At 42.3% G+C, this 17,054-nt stretch overlaps 1 protein-coding gene across 4 annotated transcripts in view; it reads right to left on the bottom strand.

Annotated features, from left to right (window-relative positions):
* Positions 1-17,054, bottom strand: part of ENOX1 (ecto-NOX disulfide-thiol exchanger 1) — a 380,777-nt gene that overhangs the window by 301,137 nt on the left and 62,586 nt on the right. For all 4 annotated transcript variants that reach the window (XM_075432297.1, XM_075432138.1, XM_075432365.1 and 1 more), the window contains exon 2: positions 4,639-4,712. The gene's annotated coding sequence lies outside the window, so the exon portion shown is untranslated. The remainder of the gene's footprint in view (positions 1-4,638; positions 4,713-17,054) is intronic.

Below are 17,054 nucleotides of genomic sequence, written 5' to 3'. Positions count from 1 at the left end.
ATCAACAGCAGATTATATCCACTTCTCTACTCTTGGTACTGGTTTCTTGAGCATTCCTATCAAAAAATCCACTTGACATTTATCGTCCTCCCCCCATGCGTGCATGGCATGTAGTGACAGCAGCAACTGTGCAAAGGAGGTTCAGGAGGCCTAAAGAAATGATTCTTGCAAGTGACAGCCAGCAAGGTGAGTACTGTAAGGTGGACAAAACACATTTACATCATAAGGGGACTGTCCCTTTAGTAAATACTCCAAGTCGTAAAGCCATTGAAGCACAAAGACTGTCTTCATTTTGCTTCACCTTCTTGCATGTGGAATTAAATTTGTGTTCGGAATTACTGGTGTTATAAACAGTAACCAATGTGAAAAAAGACTGTTTCAAAGCTCCTTATTAGTGCTTCAATTTTTAAGTCTGACAGCTGTGTAACACATTACTGAGATCCTCAATTAACGACACAGTGTGTTACTTGGTAACATACAGCACGTTTAGCAGTGTGACTCAGCCACGACTGTTGCAGTGAATCAGGAGAAGACATTGCTTCCAGGTACCAAAGCGGCATCCTTGTAATCACCTATTGTCAATACACGTTTTCTAGCACTGCAAATGGAGACAGAAGGTCGCAATGCCAGGCCAGTTCACAGAAGGGAAATAGTTTTAATGTGTAACTTCTTTGCATAACTTTGATAAACAGAAGGGACAACACAGCAGAAATGCACATTACTAAATACGGCGCAGTGCCTAGATGGGGAAGCAAATTAAAAATGAATAGGGAACCACTAAAAGCTGACACCTTCGCTAACTAAATCAGACTGCTACTGCCCAGCCGGTACTGGTTGATGCTTTGTTTCCCAGTTGCTCCATGGGGCTGCTCCACAGCTCACAGAAAGCAACACGGTCCTTTTTGGATGAAGCCTCAAGTAAGCACAAGAATAGACAAAACATCTGTATGTAACTCCTGGCTCAGGGCTGGCTGAGGGCTGTCACAACCCCAGCTTTTTGCCGGAGCAGCCGTGAGGCTGCTCCGACTCTCTTCCTCACAAGCCATGGCCCCGAGGAGTGAACACAGCACTCAGAGCCCACTCTTTCATCCAGGTTCCCCTCTCCTCTGAACGGAGCTCCCTTGCTCGAGCACTCCAGCACGGAGCTGTTTGAGGAAACAGCCGTTCAAACCCAGCACCATCTGCATGGCGTACAACCTTTCTGGTTGTACAGGGAGGAAAACAGCCACCCTGCATCTCTGGAGGGGTCCCACGAGCCACACACACCTGCGAGACGAACAGCCACCTTCCTCCCCGCTGCGTCAGGCCAGGCAACACCTCGGGAGACCCAGCTGCAGGGGACAGCCAGGGGACCGCCTGCCCGGTGGGCGACCGCTGCCCGATGTTAACCCACAGCATCGCCTGTGCAGCGGGGCCGGAGGGCTCCGTGTCCTGCTCGGGAGCTTTGCCGTACGGGCCAGGGAGGGAGGCACAACCCTTCCAGCTGAACTTCCCAGCTTCTGCCTGCTTGTCACAATTTAACCTCAGTTTCTGTGTTTAATGCTTCAGATTCGTGTGTAGTTTAAAAAAAAAAAAAAAAAGTTGGAGCGTGCCAGTTATTTCTCCAAGGTTTCAGAACACAAACTTTGCAGTTCTTCTGCTGTTTGGCATAGGCTGCCACAGATGGAAGACAGATATCTGTCCGCCAACGTTTAAAGAGGACCAGATTTTTTTGTTTAGAAATTTTAGCTGTTTAGCAATCCCAGTTGTACAATGAGCCAGACCAACCCTTCCCTTCGAAACAAGTGCATACACGAACAAGCAAGGGAGACCATTGCCGGTGCAGGATTCACACGCACAGAGATGTCTGCAGCACACTGGGACTGCCTGGACGGTTAGTTTTGGAAAGAAAGGGGCCAACGTTTTCTAACCTGGCATGGAAAGCTCTGAAACTCACGTATCTTGCTGCCAAAAGGGAGTTCATTTACTAAAAGGGAAGGAAAGCAAGGTTGCCCAGTAGCCATTTCAGCTAATGTCACTTGGGAAGATTTGCTATTTCTGAGTCCTTCCAGCCCAAACATCTGAGGGAAGCTGCTGAACTGGTGCACGCTCTTGCTAAATCAGCCATATTCCTTTCCCAGCTGATGGCTGCCGATTTTGACTGACCACAAGTCCTCCGGCCTCCTTTCCCTCCAAGAAAGATACAGTCTTTCTCTGCCAGCGCACCTGATCTTTCACAAAAGTTTCCACACCTTCCAGGCTCATCACAACCCTTCGAGCCTAAGCTGAAGCCAACTTGACACAACAGCTTTCTTTTCTCGCTCGGAGGCACACATATGCCACAAAGATTGCAGTTCATCACCTACACTTTTCAAATATTGCTGAGCACGCTGAAGTGGGACAGCACTTTTGCAAACAGGGCAGCTCTGCTATTTCTATTTCTTCACCTCTTTTTTTCTTTTTTTTCCTTTTAAAGTAAAAAATTGCTTAAAGCAAGTCTGTTTGAGGTTAAGTTCACAGTTTATGCTCAATGACCTGTCTTGTGCTGTGTCCAAAACCGGCACAGAAACATTGTCATCTTTTCCTGGAATCCTGTGCACAGCCTGGGGAATGGGGCTTCCTCTTCTGCTCCAGCATCCCCTGAGCCTCAGTACTTCAGGGCCCGAAGATTTCTTCCTCATGCAGAAGGGGGTTGCTACTGGATGGTGCCTGCACAACCGCACACGCGCAGGGAGAAGTTTCCAGGAGCAACGGAAAGTAAGCTACGCCATAAAAGTCCTACAGTGCTTACTGCTTTCTTCCTTCCTGCATGACATCCTGGGGAAAAATTCAGGGAGAAAATGAATGCTGACAACCGACAGGCATCGGGCAGTGTCTTGAGGAAGGCAGGGAAACATGCTACCCCCAGACAAGGGCACCGGCGGCAGGAGGGGAGAGGACAGATGGCTGCTTCGCTCCCAGGCGGAGATTAGAAGTCGCAGGTGAGCCGAGGCCACGTGCCCTACTAATAGCAGCAGCTTCCTGCTCAAAATAAGAAGCAGGTTCACACATTTGTTCTCCAGTTGGGTTCAGACATAAGCTGCAACACAGATGTTCACAGGGCACAAAGGGGACACCCAGCAGAGCTGGCTGCAAAAGAAAATTTACAGGAATGACAGCAAGTTGCCTTTTACAGGCGGCTCTCTAGAGAGGCAGAAAAAGCGAAGCTCATTCTGCTATGACTTTTTTTTCTGAAGCTCCTCCTTGTGTAAGATCCCACTGCTGCCAATCTCCAGAGACTGAAAGTGAATTAAAAAGAGGAGCAGAAAGCAAAAAAAAAAAAAAGACATGCAAAAGCAAAATAAAGGAGCAAAGGAGAAAACAAAGCAGAACAAAGGCGACCAAAGAAACGCACCACAAAGAGGGAAGAGATGAACAGGAGAGAAGTAAAGCACAGCAACAGATTTGAGAAATACTAAGGAAACATAATAATCAGAAACACTGCTGAGATGTTCTGCACACACTCTGAAAGCACCATTAGACATAGGGTCCTCCAACAGGCCTGGAGACCAGTCTGAACATCCAGGAGATCCAGTAGTAGGACAATCATATGTTAAGTGATCCAGGCAGGTACCTGATCCCATACATGAAACGGAGACAATGATTCTTCTTCAGCTTTTGCGAGACATCTTGGGACCTACCGCTGACACACACTATGAAAATAATTTGCGTTCTGATTCTTACAGAACAAGCCATGTTCTGTGAAACCCCATTTTTGTTGAAGGGTCTTCTACACCAAAAACTGGTCACAGATTTTATTCATAAAAAGAATTCAACCTCTCCCCCATTATAAATCTCTTCAAAGTTTCTCATAAAGATTAAGGTAAGTTCAATTGTTGTATCCGTGTATTCAAGAAACCTTTTCCTCTTTAGAGCTGATACTCAAAAAATTGTCTAGGTCTAGAAACTCTTTCAAAAGAATAAAATCTTCTAAATCTTTTCTTTTCCTTTTCTCCGCTGCCAGGAGCTCAGCAGTTTCAAGCATCATAAAGTGTGACCTGACGTTTAAAAAAGAAATCAGCCAAAAATTGCTTCGTTATATGCAAGAATGTATTTCTGAAACTGCCTGAATACTTTCTGTAAATGTTCCAAGTAAGATACTAGCTTCACTGAAATACTTGAGAAAATTTCCAGGAACTTCAATGTACCCAAGATTTCAACCTTTATGGACATTTTCTTCCTAGTACTCAGTCACTTTCGTACCTTTACTGTTTTTAGCAGTTGCAAAGAAAACCAAAGCAAACACAGACAAAAACATACAGTCTCAAGTACAGGGAGAACAGGAGTAAAGCTACTTCTTCCAACTCACTGATTTTACCTTCAAAACTTCTTACTTGCTCCTGGAGACTCACCTTATTGTTCAGTCTGAAGTTAAATTTGTAAGTTTGGCTACACATTTCTCTCTGAGGAGCTGTGAGCATCACACCCTTCCCAATTTCTGCCACACAAATACCACGTGTGCTACTGAAAATTCAGCTAGCCAAGATCCATCATACTGTCCCATTCATGGCAGCTGAGCTTTATCAAGAGCTTTAAGAAGTTCAGCATTAAACCGTCAACAAAACTCACGCACTCTCCGAATCACCAAACACAAAACATGAATATATCCATTACATGTACCTGTTTATTGCAGGTATTCTCCAGGTTCCAAGAAGCATATAACCAAGAATTGCTTTAAGTTCAGAGCTCGAGATCTGAAAAGGAGATAATATATGTTGTTAAAAGTCACTAAAGGTATAAGGCCTAAGAATACAAAACAAACAAAACATTGTGCAAAATTACTGTTTGGAAATGAGTTTATGATCCAGTCCTTCTAAAGCTGTGCATCACAGGAAATGTGTTGTGGGTGAGTAAAACAATGGTATGATAATTTCTAGGTTATTAAATTTAAGATATATATAATACTGTGTAGATTCAGACGAGTTCAAGATTTGTAGAAAACTCTGAAAACACATCAAATTTTCAAATAGCAATTTTACTACAACTATCTGTAATGAAAGAACAAAACCAACATATTGAATATGCAAAACTGCCGATGGCATAGCAGAAAACATAAATGTATTATGAAACCACAAGCATCCCTATGTGCATTTAAGCAATATTCTGCCTTTAGTTAGCAGCAAGACAGTGGCATGAATAGGGAAACCACATGAAAAAATCAAGGACATCGTTATGTGCATTACCTCTTTCTTGTCCAAAAGTGCTGAACATGGCAGTTCTACTACAGGTGTGAAATTCTAGATGTACATTGTTGTAAGCATGTGTATAACACCTAATCGCAATTAGTCCTAGAGTCTCTGTAAATTTTCCTGTTGATTCTCGCACAGTCACCCTGAGCATAACACAGTTGATAAGTCTAAAGTGCTTCAGCAAGCAAAAAAGAGGAGGAGCATGCATTGGGAGAAAGAAACAGGCTCAGAAGACCAAGGAAAGACACAAAGGAGGAAAAAAAAAAAAAAGAGGAAAAAGTGTCCAAATGCACTTGATCTGATCTTTTCTCTGGACAATGACTTCCGAGTTGACCACACCAGCTTCACCATCGTGAGTAGATGCTGTATTGAGTATTTCTGTGGCACCACTAGCATCTATGAATTCTGCAACAGGACACACTGTTCCACACAGTGCTGCTAGACAGCCATAGCTCTTGGAAAAAAATAATTAAGAGTCCACATTAAAAATAGTCTTGCCTCTTTCTTTTCTTTTGCCTGAGCTTTTGCCTGCAGCTGCGCCACTGGTACCCACCGCATGATTCCCAATGTAGGCAAAATGAATCACTCCAGCAGAGTTAAGACGAATCAGTATAGAACGGCCTACACCCACTATGCATCAATGGTCACCTGGCTGGAAGCACCAAGGTGCTCCAGCTGTAGAGCAGGCATTTTCTTCTCCAAAGGCTCGGCCCACCAAAGGAGTCCTAGACTCCCTCTGTTCCCTTCTGTGAGCTGGCAACTTTCAAGCAGAGAAACAAAATGTAAATATCAGCATGGATAATTATTTCACTGCTCATTTTTTGCAAGATAATCAGACAGAAAGATAAGGCTTGCACTGAGAAACAGAAGCAGCAGAAATTTTTATCCAGCATGAAAGATTCTGCCAATTCTTCTTACAAAAGCAACAGTTCGTTGATTTGTAGCTGTCGCCTACTTTCATGTGCAAGAACAAGAAGTACAGAAATCCCTCACTAGTCTTCTCTACATATTTTCAGGCAATCTCTATAAACATGACAACTTCTAGGATTATTTATTCTATGCACTATGCTGCCATTCCTGCTGTTGATGTCAACAGCAGACAAGCCAGGCTCAGAAGCTCAGATTCCATCACAGAGGCACAAGTAACACCACTACATCTCTGCCTTTTGCATTTCCTACTCAATTCCCCAAAAGAGATTTCCACAATAAGGTGTAGAGAAATCACAAAGAGAATGCCATTAAAGTTAATGTGAAAATCAGCCAGATATCACCTCTAAAAGCAGTGGGAGCTATTTACTAGGTAATACCGATAAAAATCTGCAAGATCAGGGGGTGGCCAAAGTTTGCCCTCTGTTTTCACAGAATCACAGAATGGCAGGGGTTGGAAGGGACCTCTAGGGATCATCTGGTCCAACCCCACTGCCAAGGCCAGGCCACCTAGAGCAGGTTGCACAAGACCTCGTCCAGGTGGGTTTTGAGTATCTCCAGAGAAGAAGAGTCCACTATCTCTCTGGGCCACCTGTTCCATTCTCTACAGCAATGTCCTCCATTTTTTCTGCACATCCTTCTTCATCAGTTGGCCTTGAAAGACCTTTTCCACATAGAATCACAGAGTATCTCAAGTTGGAAGGGACCCATAAGGATCATCAAGTCCAACTCCCTGCTCCTCACAGGACTACCTAAAACTAAGCCGTATGACTAAGAGCATTGTCCAGACGCTCCTTGAGCTCTGACAGGCTTGGTGCTGTGACTACTTCCCTGAGGAGCCCGTTTCAGTGACCAAACACCCTCTCAGTGAAGAACCTTTTCCAAATGTCCAATGTGAACTTCCCCTGATGCAGCTTCATTCCATTTCCTCGTGTCCTATTGCTGGTCACCAGAGAAAGGAGATCAGCACTTCCCTATCCACTGCTCCCCTTGAGGCAACCTTATCGCTCTCTACAACTACTTGAAAGGAGGTTGTAGTGAGGTGGGTGTTGGTCTCTTCTCCCAAGTAACTAGCAATAGGATAAGAGGGAATGGCCCCAAGTTGCGTCAGGGGAGGTTTAGATTGGATAGTAGGAAAAATTTCTTTACTGAGAGAGTGGTCAGGCATTGGAATAGGCTGCCCGGAGAAGTGATGGAATCACCATTCCTGGAGGTGTTCAAATAATGTGTGGATATGGCACTTCGGGACATGGTTTAGCAGGCATGGTGGTGTTGGGTTGACAGTTGGACTTTATAATCTTACAGGTCTTTTCCAACCTTAATGATTCTGTGATTCATTCCCTAGGCTATCCTTTCCCCTCACATATATCTCCCTCATGTCTTACCCACTTTTATGGCTGTGTGTTTTATTTTCATTTGCAAGGCCTCTACAGTTGACTACAAGCACTTGTGTTACCACACTTCAACCAGAATTACCATCCATCGATTGAAGCATGCTAACCACCTAAATGCACGCTGTTCCTCAGCTGTAACATCTTCACCCAAGTGACCTTCATGATGGGTAGCAGATTCAAGAGGTGAATTGTCAGGTCCAGCAAAACTTGTGTCGTAAAAGTAACCTCCAAAACACCATCCGGGTGTAAAATTCTACTAACGCAGTAACACATGAAATCTTGCTCAAAGACACATCTCAAGGGACTGTTGACCTCAGAATTTCTTATGACAGATTTATAGAGAAACATAATGAATTATTGCATGGCTGAGACAGCTCTGTGACAGAACGTTTGCAGCCAAAGATAAGAACAATTATATGTAATTATAAGCACATGATTTGCCGTGCACAACATTAGCAGTATTTATTTTGGAAATAACACCCATCCGACTGTTCAAAAAAAACTCATAGAGCTGCTAAAAGACGCCAGGGAAAGTTTTCACTTGTAGCACACTTTCTATCTTTGATAACACCAGCCCTCACTTGTACAAACACGTTCTCCCCTTCACATTTATGCCATATTCTGCAAACATCAAAAACCCCCCAAACCCTCCCATAGTTAATAATATCAGCTTCATTTACTGATTCTGACATGCTGAAGGACAAAGGCATAATTTAACAGATTGCTCTGCATAAAGAAATAATGCGGTTCATGAAAGGATTCATCAAATGCCCCTGTCAGAAAGCTTTACAAAGTACAGCTTAATGAACGTATGCAAATTGCTATAATATATAAAATGCCTGATACCACTTCAGCAAGTAATGTGCTTATGAAATCTATAGAGAACAGTAAGATAGATCAATCTAATTTGTCTTTGAAATAAAGTGATTTGGTTTCCTCCAGATAATTTCAATCTCTTTTTTTTTTCCATGCCTTGTAGCATGGCAGCAACGCATTCCATACAACGAACCACCGCTTTAGACCCTAGAAGATGTGATTATTCAATAGAAAAAGCATTCAGCAACAGACAAACTGGAAGCATACTGGTACACTTCAATATTTTCCTTCAATGTTTTGACATGCTGGCATTTAAAAAAAAATTGTTATTTCCAAGCCTTGCTGCATTTAAACAGTCCCTATTTTTTTCGCCGTTGCTTGATGTGAGGTTGAAGCCTAAGTGTAAGTCAGGCTGATATTTACAGCATGAGGAACTGCTCAGATATGAAAGCACATCAGAAAACAACATGCATCCAGGATGATCACTGCTGTTGCTGTTTTGAGCATTATTGATCTAGAGATCTGATCATTTTTTTCCATCAAGTTAAGGAAAGAATGGCTTATGAGCTAAAATGATTTTTGATGAAAAAAACATTTTCTAGACGTTTTTCACCCTGACAACTGAACGTTCTTTTCACTAACTTACTTTAAAAAAGAAAGAAAGAAAAAAAAAAAGCATTTCCAGTGTTTTGTCAAAGAAGCTGAAACCCACAATCACCCTTTACGAATTTATGGAAAAATAAATAGAACTTCTCTAATTTTTTACTTTTAAAATAACACGTGGAAAAGAACAAGGCATAGTAAGCGCATCAGAAACTATAAAGTATAGAGTTTCTGGATCTTGGCCTTACTACTCAGGCTGAGCAGGTGTGAAAGAGGACTGTGAAGTACGATGATTATCTCCTTCTGAAGACCCTTTTTTTCCTGAAAAGATCTGTCAGAGGAGCTCAGGTACAGCTAGTGATGCCTTGAGGCTGAGACCAATTATATCACTGATTCTGCACTCTTTGTTTTTGAATACAGCTTCTAGTCATCCTTTGAAAAAAAGTCCTCAGACCATCATGTGTACTAACATAAAGGCGACTCTTGATAATTTATAGTTTTCGACCAGTCCTTACACCTTCAGCACCCTCCATCATCCACAGACTACAGATACAGAACACAATTTGTCTGGCCTCTTCATCTTCCCTTCAGTCACATTCCTCTGGAGTACTTGATGGACAAGGTCCAGGGTGCATTCTGCCAGTTCTTTTACTTACACGCTATTTATTTAGCCTACAACTCTCCAGCTGGAGGGTGTCCATCCCATTCTACAGAATTCAAGTCTTCACAGGAAATCAAAGGAACTCTCCTGCTGGAACCGCAAAAAGAAAACCCACAAACACCCTCTAATGACACTTTCTTGGGTGATTCTTGGTTACATTATGCTAGGAGAAAAATCTCCAGTGTGAATATGGTACGAATGCTAGCTGAGAATCTTACAAGAAAAATTTTCCCCTCTCCAAAACAGTAGTCTAATAAACAAACAAGTTTCACTTCCTATCCTATATCATCCGTTATATGTTTCACATTACTACAGAAGTAATTGCTGTTACTATCAAAGCCAGACACAAGGTTTTGCTCAGTGCCTTAGGCAAAATTACTAAGTTGGGCAGTACTCAATGCAGCACTCTCAAATCTCTGCACCCCGGGAGTACAGTTTCTGCATTGAGAATTAACTACACTGTAAAATAAGAGTCTGAGTTAAAATACCATGTCAGAAATGTATTGTGATCTCCTCATTTTAAAGGCATTAACCTGTAAAATCCCTTCCATTCTGTTACACTGAATATTCAGTATGTGCCAGGCACTGTGGAAAATATTTCTATTTCTCTGCAAATGAATATATGTTAGAGTAAGTGTTCATAGCTTTTTTCAGAATTCGGTTTGTATCACTGACAATTAAGGGGTGATGTCTTTAACACTCTATATCGTTTTTAGGTGCCAGGTAGAAATATTTAACAAAGCAAGTTGTTCTCATTTTTACATCTTTTTTTGTATTCAGACTGGCAAGATGGTGGGTTATCTGGCTGAAATCTGGGAATAAATGAACGTGCCAAGCTTTTCTTTATTACACCTCATTTCTCACAGTAACTCTTTCAGGTTCCATCATTACCACAACTATTTTAAATTCGTTCTTTTTAACATCAATCTACAAGTACAGAAAAGTGTCTCCCCTTTCGACTGTACACTGAGGCCAACAGATTTGCGGTTGATATAGTTAATAAAGGCAAATTAAGGAAGCTCCATCTCACACCTCCTCTGCTATCTCCTGAACCCATAAGAAATTATACAAATTATAGTAAACAAAATTAAAACACACTAACTTTTCCCTGAAACAGGGAGGAACAGATTATTCTTGGGAGTCAACCTTCTTACAGCTCCCCTAAGATGCAACATCTAATAGATTCCAGGGTAAAAAAAAGAGCCTCCTGTACAGATCTCAGTTTCAGTCTAATAAAACAGCTTCAATAAAGTACGGTAACCTGCACACCGTCATTGATAAAATTACAGTCACGCTGTGTGCAATGGAGTGTGCTATGTGATAATGCAATAAAACATATTTTTAACCCATTGCTTTGGGTTTTTTTCCATCAGGGAACACCATTGTTTAAAGACAGGGTGCACTGCTTTAATGAAATAGGCAGGAAGCAGAGCCAGTCCACTCAGTCCCACGTCCCTCCCCACTAGCAGACTTCTGCCACCCATCGCAGTGAGGGTATTCACCCATCACTGTTACGGGCAAAGTACCTATACTGGACAGCAGCGTAACCAATAACAGCAAGTGGTTCTGGGACCATCCTGACAGCGAAGTAGGCTAGAAAGTGAAATCCTTTCTTTGATTTTTCTTCTGGGCAAGCTAGTACAAACCCATGTTCCCTGTTGAAAAAGAGGGAAAAGAAAAATGAGGAGGTTTATAAGAATGCACACCTTCTTCTACTCAAAGAAAGGTAATTTCTAAAGGCTGAAAATGCCCTCTTTCCCTCATCTGTGATAAAATGTGAGAAAGGACTCACTGCTCAAAAGTCTCTCAAAAGCAGCGTCCATGGTGCAAAGACTCCCAGCCTGAAATCTTTCTGTGAAGTACAAAGCATTGAGCAACTTTACCATGACGGGCACTTCTGAACGGAAAGGGTCCTCACCTGCCCGACACCAGCAGAAGAGGCACACCACACGGCCACTGTTTTTGGTTTGACAACACGGAGCCTAAGCTACCTCGTTGCATCTCTGCAGAGGGTCTCTGATATGCAGAAATGTGCTGCCATCATTGTAGTCTGGAGGTTGGAACAGAAACTGTGTAAGGAAATACATACTACTTTATTTTTTTCTTTTAAAAGAAAGGCAGAAGCACTAAGCTGCTCTATTTCATCCCAGTGAAAGACTGGATCAGCAGCTGAATGCAACAGATGCAATAAATCTCTAATCCGTCGCTTCTTTAACTACAGTGACAACTGCTGGGAAAACCCTGTTCAGATAATCACACGGAATGTAGAAAGGGGTTTCAGTAAGTTGAATATAGATCGTATTTTTCAAGAGTGAGACCTGTCGAGGACATCACCGGTAAGTTCAGCACACCCATGATATTCAGCTGTCCTGTTAAATAACATCTAGCACCACAATATCTGAAGATCATGATACCTCATTCCTGCATAAAAGGAGGAACCATTCAGAACTAGCCGCCAATCAAGTCCAGCCTCAGAAATCATAGGTGGGTCAAACAATATCCATAGAAGAAACAAGAGGACCATCATGCCCTCCTTGAAATGGACACCTATTGTAATGGGGACCAGCTGCAATTCACAGCTGTTTCCTCACCTTATTTTTAGCATTACAGAAAAGAAAGGCCAATGTTCCCTCTTGTCTCAGGAGAGAATATGGAAGCTGGAGAGAAGCAGGATCAAACAACCTGAGAGGAGTCTAGGAAGCCTGTCTAAGCAGTCAGCCGTGTGTCCTGTTAGAAGTGGAGAACAGGCACCAAGATGTCATTCTCTGAAAAGTCAGAAATAATGAGGAACAGTTTTTCAAGATATGGATTATTAGCAGACGGGCTAGTGGCAGAATTACTTCACCAGAGTGATGATAAAACAGTATTAGGAAAGCACAGCAAATTTAAGGAAAGGTAACTAAAAATAATACCCCTGCCCAACACACGCTCCTGCAAGTCCTTCTCATCTTCAGTATGGTGATGCTTCAAAGTTAAATGTCCGAACAGACAACCCTGTACTGTGTCTGCTAGCATCAAGATGAAGCATTGTATGCTGTGGTAGGCCTGTAGTCTCTGAGGGTTGCGTGTCTGTATGAATGATGAGGATAGCTGCATTTTGTTCCATTTACTGTGAATTAGGAGCAGAACCCTGCTGCCTGGCAAGCTTTCAGCACAGGCTTCAGCTGGGAAAAGTCTGGGTACGGTGTGGGGCTGTAGCACTGAAGGAATATGCTACTACTATACTACTCAGAGAGACAAACTGGGTCTTGTCTGATTTTCCGATCTTGCTTTGTGCATGAGGACCACACAGGATCTGTCCCACAGACACACATGCTCACCACACAATCCCTTCCTAACACCAACCACAAAAAATCAAGACCAATGTCCCCAATATTATTGGGAAGGCAGCTGACAACCCCAACCCCTAGGGTCTGGCAACAGTCAGGAATTTCTTACACTGACCTCTCAGACTGGGACCTTCTGGCATCAATGTCATCAAATTTGCCATCACGGTAGCAAACAGCAGAATCCACCAACAAAACCTTCCCTAAATTTACCAAATTCTATCTTCAAGTTATTTTGGTTTTCTACTCAACTAGTGCATTTGGAGTTTATTCCAGAACTTCACCTCCTGGGAAGTCTGAAAAATTTCTTAAGTCTCAATTCATTCAGGACTAATTAATAAACTTATTACCTTGTGCTGATATTATCCTTCAATTTCAACAGCTCTCCTCCTTCCCTGGTGTTTGCCCTCCAAACGCATTTAGAACAAAGTTTTTTCCTGGATAATATATAGAAATTATAGGGAATAGAGGCTTAGCATATTTTGTCAGAAAGTCTGACAGAAGGTAACCGTCCACTGGGACAATACACATAACTTATTTTTTTACTAATGAACAAAAGGCAGACGCTGATTTCTTTTCCTAGTTTCTCCTGTATAAACCAGGAATGATTGTATCTGCATGGAGAACAAACAACAACCTACGGCTAGCCAAGAGGCAAGAAATGCATCTGAGCAGGCATCTGCCTAGGGCTGCAGTGAGGATTGTGAGCACTAAGCTGTCAGTGGAGAACAAATATCTAAGAAAGGAGGGGAGAGCAGTAGGCATCTGTCATGTAAGAGCCATCTTTTTAGAGACCCTGGAAAGTGAAAGACGTTGACGATAGACTTGCTCTATCCCCAAGAGACGTGAAAACCAATTTATCTGGCATATAGGCCGCCTACTCTCTAGGTAAATGCTGCACCTGCTTCGGTTCAGATTGGACATTGGAAAAGTGTTCTTCACTGAGAGCGTGGCTGGTCACTGGAACAGGCTCCCCAGGAAAGCGGTCATGGCACCAGGCCTGTCAGAGCTCAAGGAGCATCTGGACAACGCTCTTAGTTATGCGGTTTAATTTTAGATAGTCCTGCAAGGAGCAGGGAGTTTGAATCTATGATCCTTATGGGTCTCTTCCAGTTTGAGATATTCTGTGATTCTCTGATTCTACGTCTATGCAAAAGGCAATTTTACCCACCCCGCTGTTTTTCAGTGTAACCACCACACTTCTGTGTCGAATTCAATGCTGTTCAAACATGTTAGGAATGGTCTCAGCACACACAATCCACTAAGCCTCTCTGACTGCCAAAGCACCTCTCTGCTGTCTCCAAGCTGTGGTGGCATTGTCATGGAGAGAACCAAGACTTCTCACTTCCTGGATCATGATGTCTGAAAATTCAGCAGACCCCACCTTTAAATACCCAAGGAAGTCTGAGGTCCAGGGCTGAGGGACTGACCAATGTAAATCAGGTGGTCGTCCAGCACAGCTGCTCTTTATCAATCTCTAAGACTTCAGCACCTAGGGTGGATTTGTCTCACCAACTGCAGACATCAATATCTGAGTTCATCACTTTGGGCTACCCTTAAGAGAGAGAAATAGGTGCCCCTAGGGCTCAATTCCTCTCATCCTAATGTGGATATCTAAAACAGCTTAGATGAATTGCACCCAGCTATAGGCTCCAATTATCATACAAGGAATCTAGGGAGAGTAGCTTTGATGTAGGCACTTACACCGTAGATAACTCAAGGTAGTTGAGACAAATCTTACTGCAGAAGTCTGCCTCGGGAGAGCTGGCATTCAGACAGGTACGAAGTCACAAACGGGTTCAAAGGATGGATTTTCAATGACACCATGATCTAATCTGTAAGTCTTTATTCAGTCCAGCCTTTTCTTGTTGAATTATAAATAGAAGAATTTGAGATTTAGATCAATGATAGCAGCAATAAGAGTCATCATTTATCTAGGAAGACTGATTTATGAGAAAATATTAAAATAACTAAATATGTATAGCTTGACTAAAGCCACTATTGAAAGAGAAATATGATAATTATCTACAAGCTCTGGAAGGATGCACACGCCAAGGATTTTTTTTTTAATAGGGCTTTTCAGGAAACTATAGCTAAGAGTAATGTGATTATACTAAGCAAAGTAAAATTTAGGCTGACAGGGAAAAAATTCCTAATAATGAAGTATATTCTATTGTAGAATAATCTTCCAAAGGAAACTGGCTGAAGTCCAATCACATCTAAAGCCAACTGGACAAAGATCCGCAGAGAACAATCCTGCATTAGCTGCAAGATGGACTAGTTGACTCAACAGCACTTTTTCATTTTTAAATTCCCATCATTCAACTGTATAAAATACTCCAATAAGCCAAAGGGAAGAGGGAAATAGGCTTAGCAACAACCGCACAGCCGTCTCCTCTCCGAGGTCTGCACGCTGCAATCAGTGCGTCCTGCACTGATTGCACTGAGGGAGGAACCATCTGTACGTGGTCAGAGCACTGTGTTAATTCCATGCTATGAAGTCCTTCTCCCCCTTGCTCCACTCCTTAATAAAATAACATTACCAGAAGAATCGACCCTGCGTTGTACATGTATCAATCATGATTTTTTGCTGCACTAGCTAACTCATAATTGGTTTAAGCTTTCCTGATCTCAGATGCCAAGTGGTGTTAAACAAAACACAAAAAATAAATAGCCTGTAGGCACATATTTCCACTGAAATCATCTCGCCACATGTTGATCTACAAGGAGTACGGTAATAACGTTTTCCTAAAATTACGATAGCCATTTTTGAAGCTGTGCAATAGTTGACTCCTAAATTTTGAAGAGGCTTTGACATTTTATAGCTAAAAAAATCTCACTAGGAGTCTGCGTTACTATACTCTGTTTTCTGTTACTTTTAAGCTCCAAATAACAGAAGTCTTCTTAAAGACTGACTATTCAATTTCATTGTGGATTTTGTTTTCCTCTCCCAGGAATATTAGATGGTCTTAACAATATATATATAATATTTTGTGAAGAAAGTGCTTTCAAGCGTAACACTAGCTTTCTACAACCCATTGCAACTCCCACAGCAGCTGCAGTCTGTAATGCAGACCAAACCTCTTCTACCCACTCCATGGAGAGGTCTGAGAGTTCAGCAAACATATTCAAGATTTACAGCATGGGACAACTTTTCTAAAAAACATTTTAAAATAACATCACCATCTGAAGAACAGATCTGTATGCCACCAGGTTTTTTGGTTGTTTTTTTTTTTATTGTTGGTGGTTTTGGGAGTTATTGTGTTGTTATGGGTGTTTTTTTGCCTCAGTGCTTAATTAAGTATATAACAGCAGAGACAGGATTTCTGTTTTTCCAAAAGAAGAAATAATAATGGAAATCTATGTCTGCATAACAAAACAGTGATCAACAGCTCATAGCTTACACCACTGATTCTGAATTAGTTACATAATTTCTCCTCAATTTCTTCCCCTTCTCCAATGAACTTTCCAAATCAGAACACAAATTACTATTTTCCTACCTTCTTTCCTTTGTCAAAGGAGTTAAGAAAAAGCAAATATTAGACTCTTCACATGTGCGATCCTTCTAAATGCTTATACATTTGAGATTTTTCCTTCTCTCTTGTCTGAAGATAGTAAGAGACATAAAACATGAATTACCCTTTAACCGATACAGCTGCTAATTCCCATTCCTGGCGACAGAGTTAAGGCAATAAAGCGGCAGCTGTGTCTCTGCAGTCTACCGGCACCTGAAACTGAGGTTGCCTTGGTAGAAGTGACCCACTGTTTTTAATTGGTCTGATCATACCCCGAGAGAAAAACTGGCTGCCGCATTCTAGTTCAAAGGGGTTGGACACACACTGCTGCGGGGCGGTGCTCAAAGAGTGGCCTGAGAAGCTATAAAAAATGGAAGGTAATCAGCAGGAAGGGGCTTGGGGCCAAGAGGGAGGTCTGTGGAGCGCAGGCATGCGGGTATGCGACAGGGGCAGCAGGCAGGGGTACAAAAAGGAGGAAGAGACCATCTCAGTAGATGGGGAAGGGGCCCAAATGAAGCAGCACATTATCACCTCCAAAACGACTGTGAGGCAGAAGACACTGCCGACCAGAAAGCCCTACAGATGTGAGAAGCTCCTTTTATCCT

The sequence above is a fragment of the Opisthocomus hoazin genome, chromosome 1 (genome assembly GCF_030867145.1).
Source record: "Opisthocomus hoazin isolate bOpiHoa1 chromosome 1, bOpiHoa1.hap1, whole genome shotgun sequence".
NCBI lineage: Eukaryota > Metazoa > Chordata > Aves > Opisthocomiformes > Opisthocomidae > Opisthocomus > Opisthocomus hoazin.
This window is presented reverse-complemented; position numbering and strand designations above follow the sequence as displayed.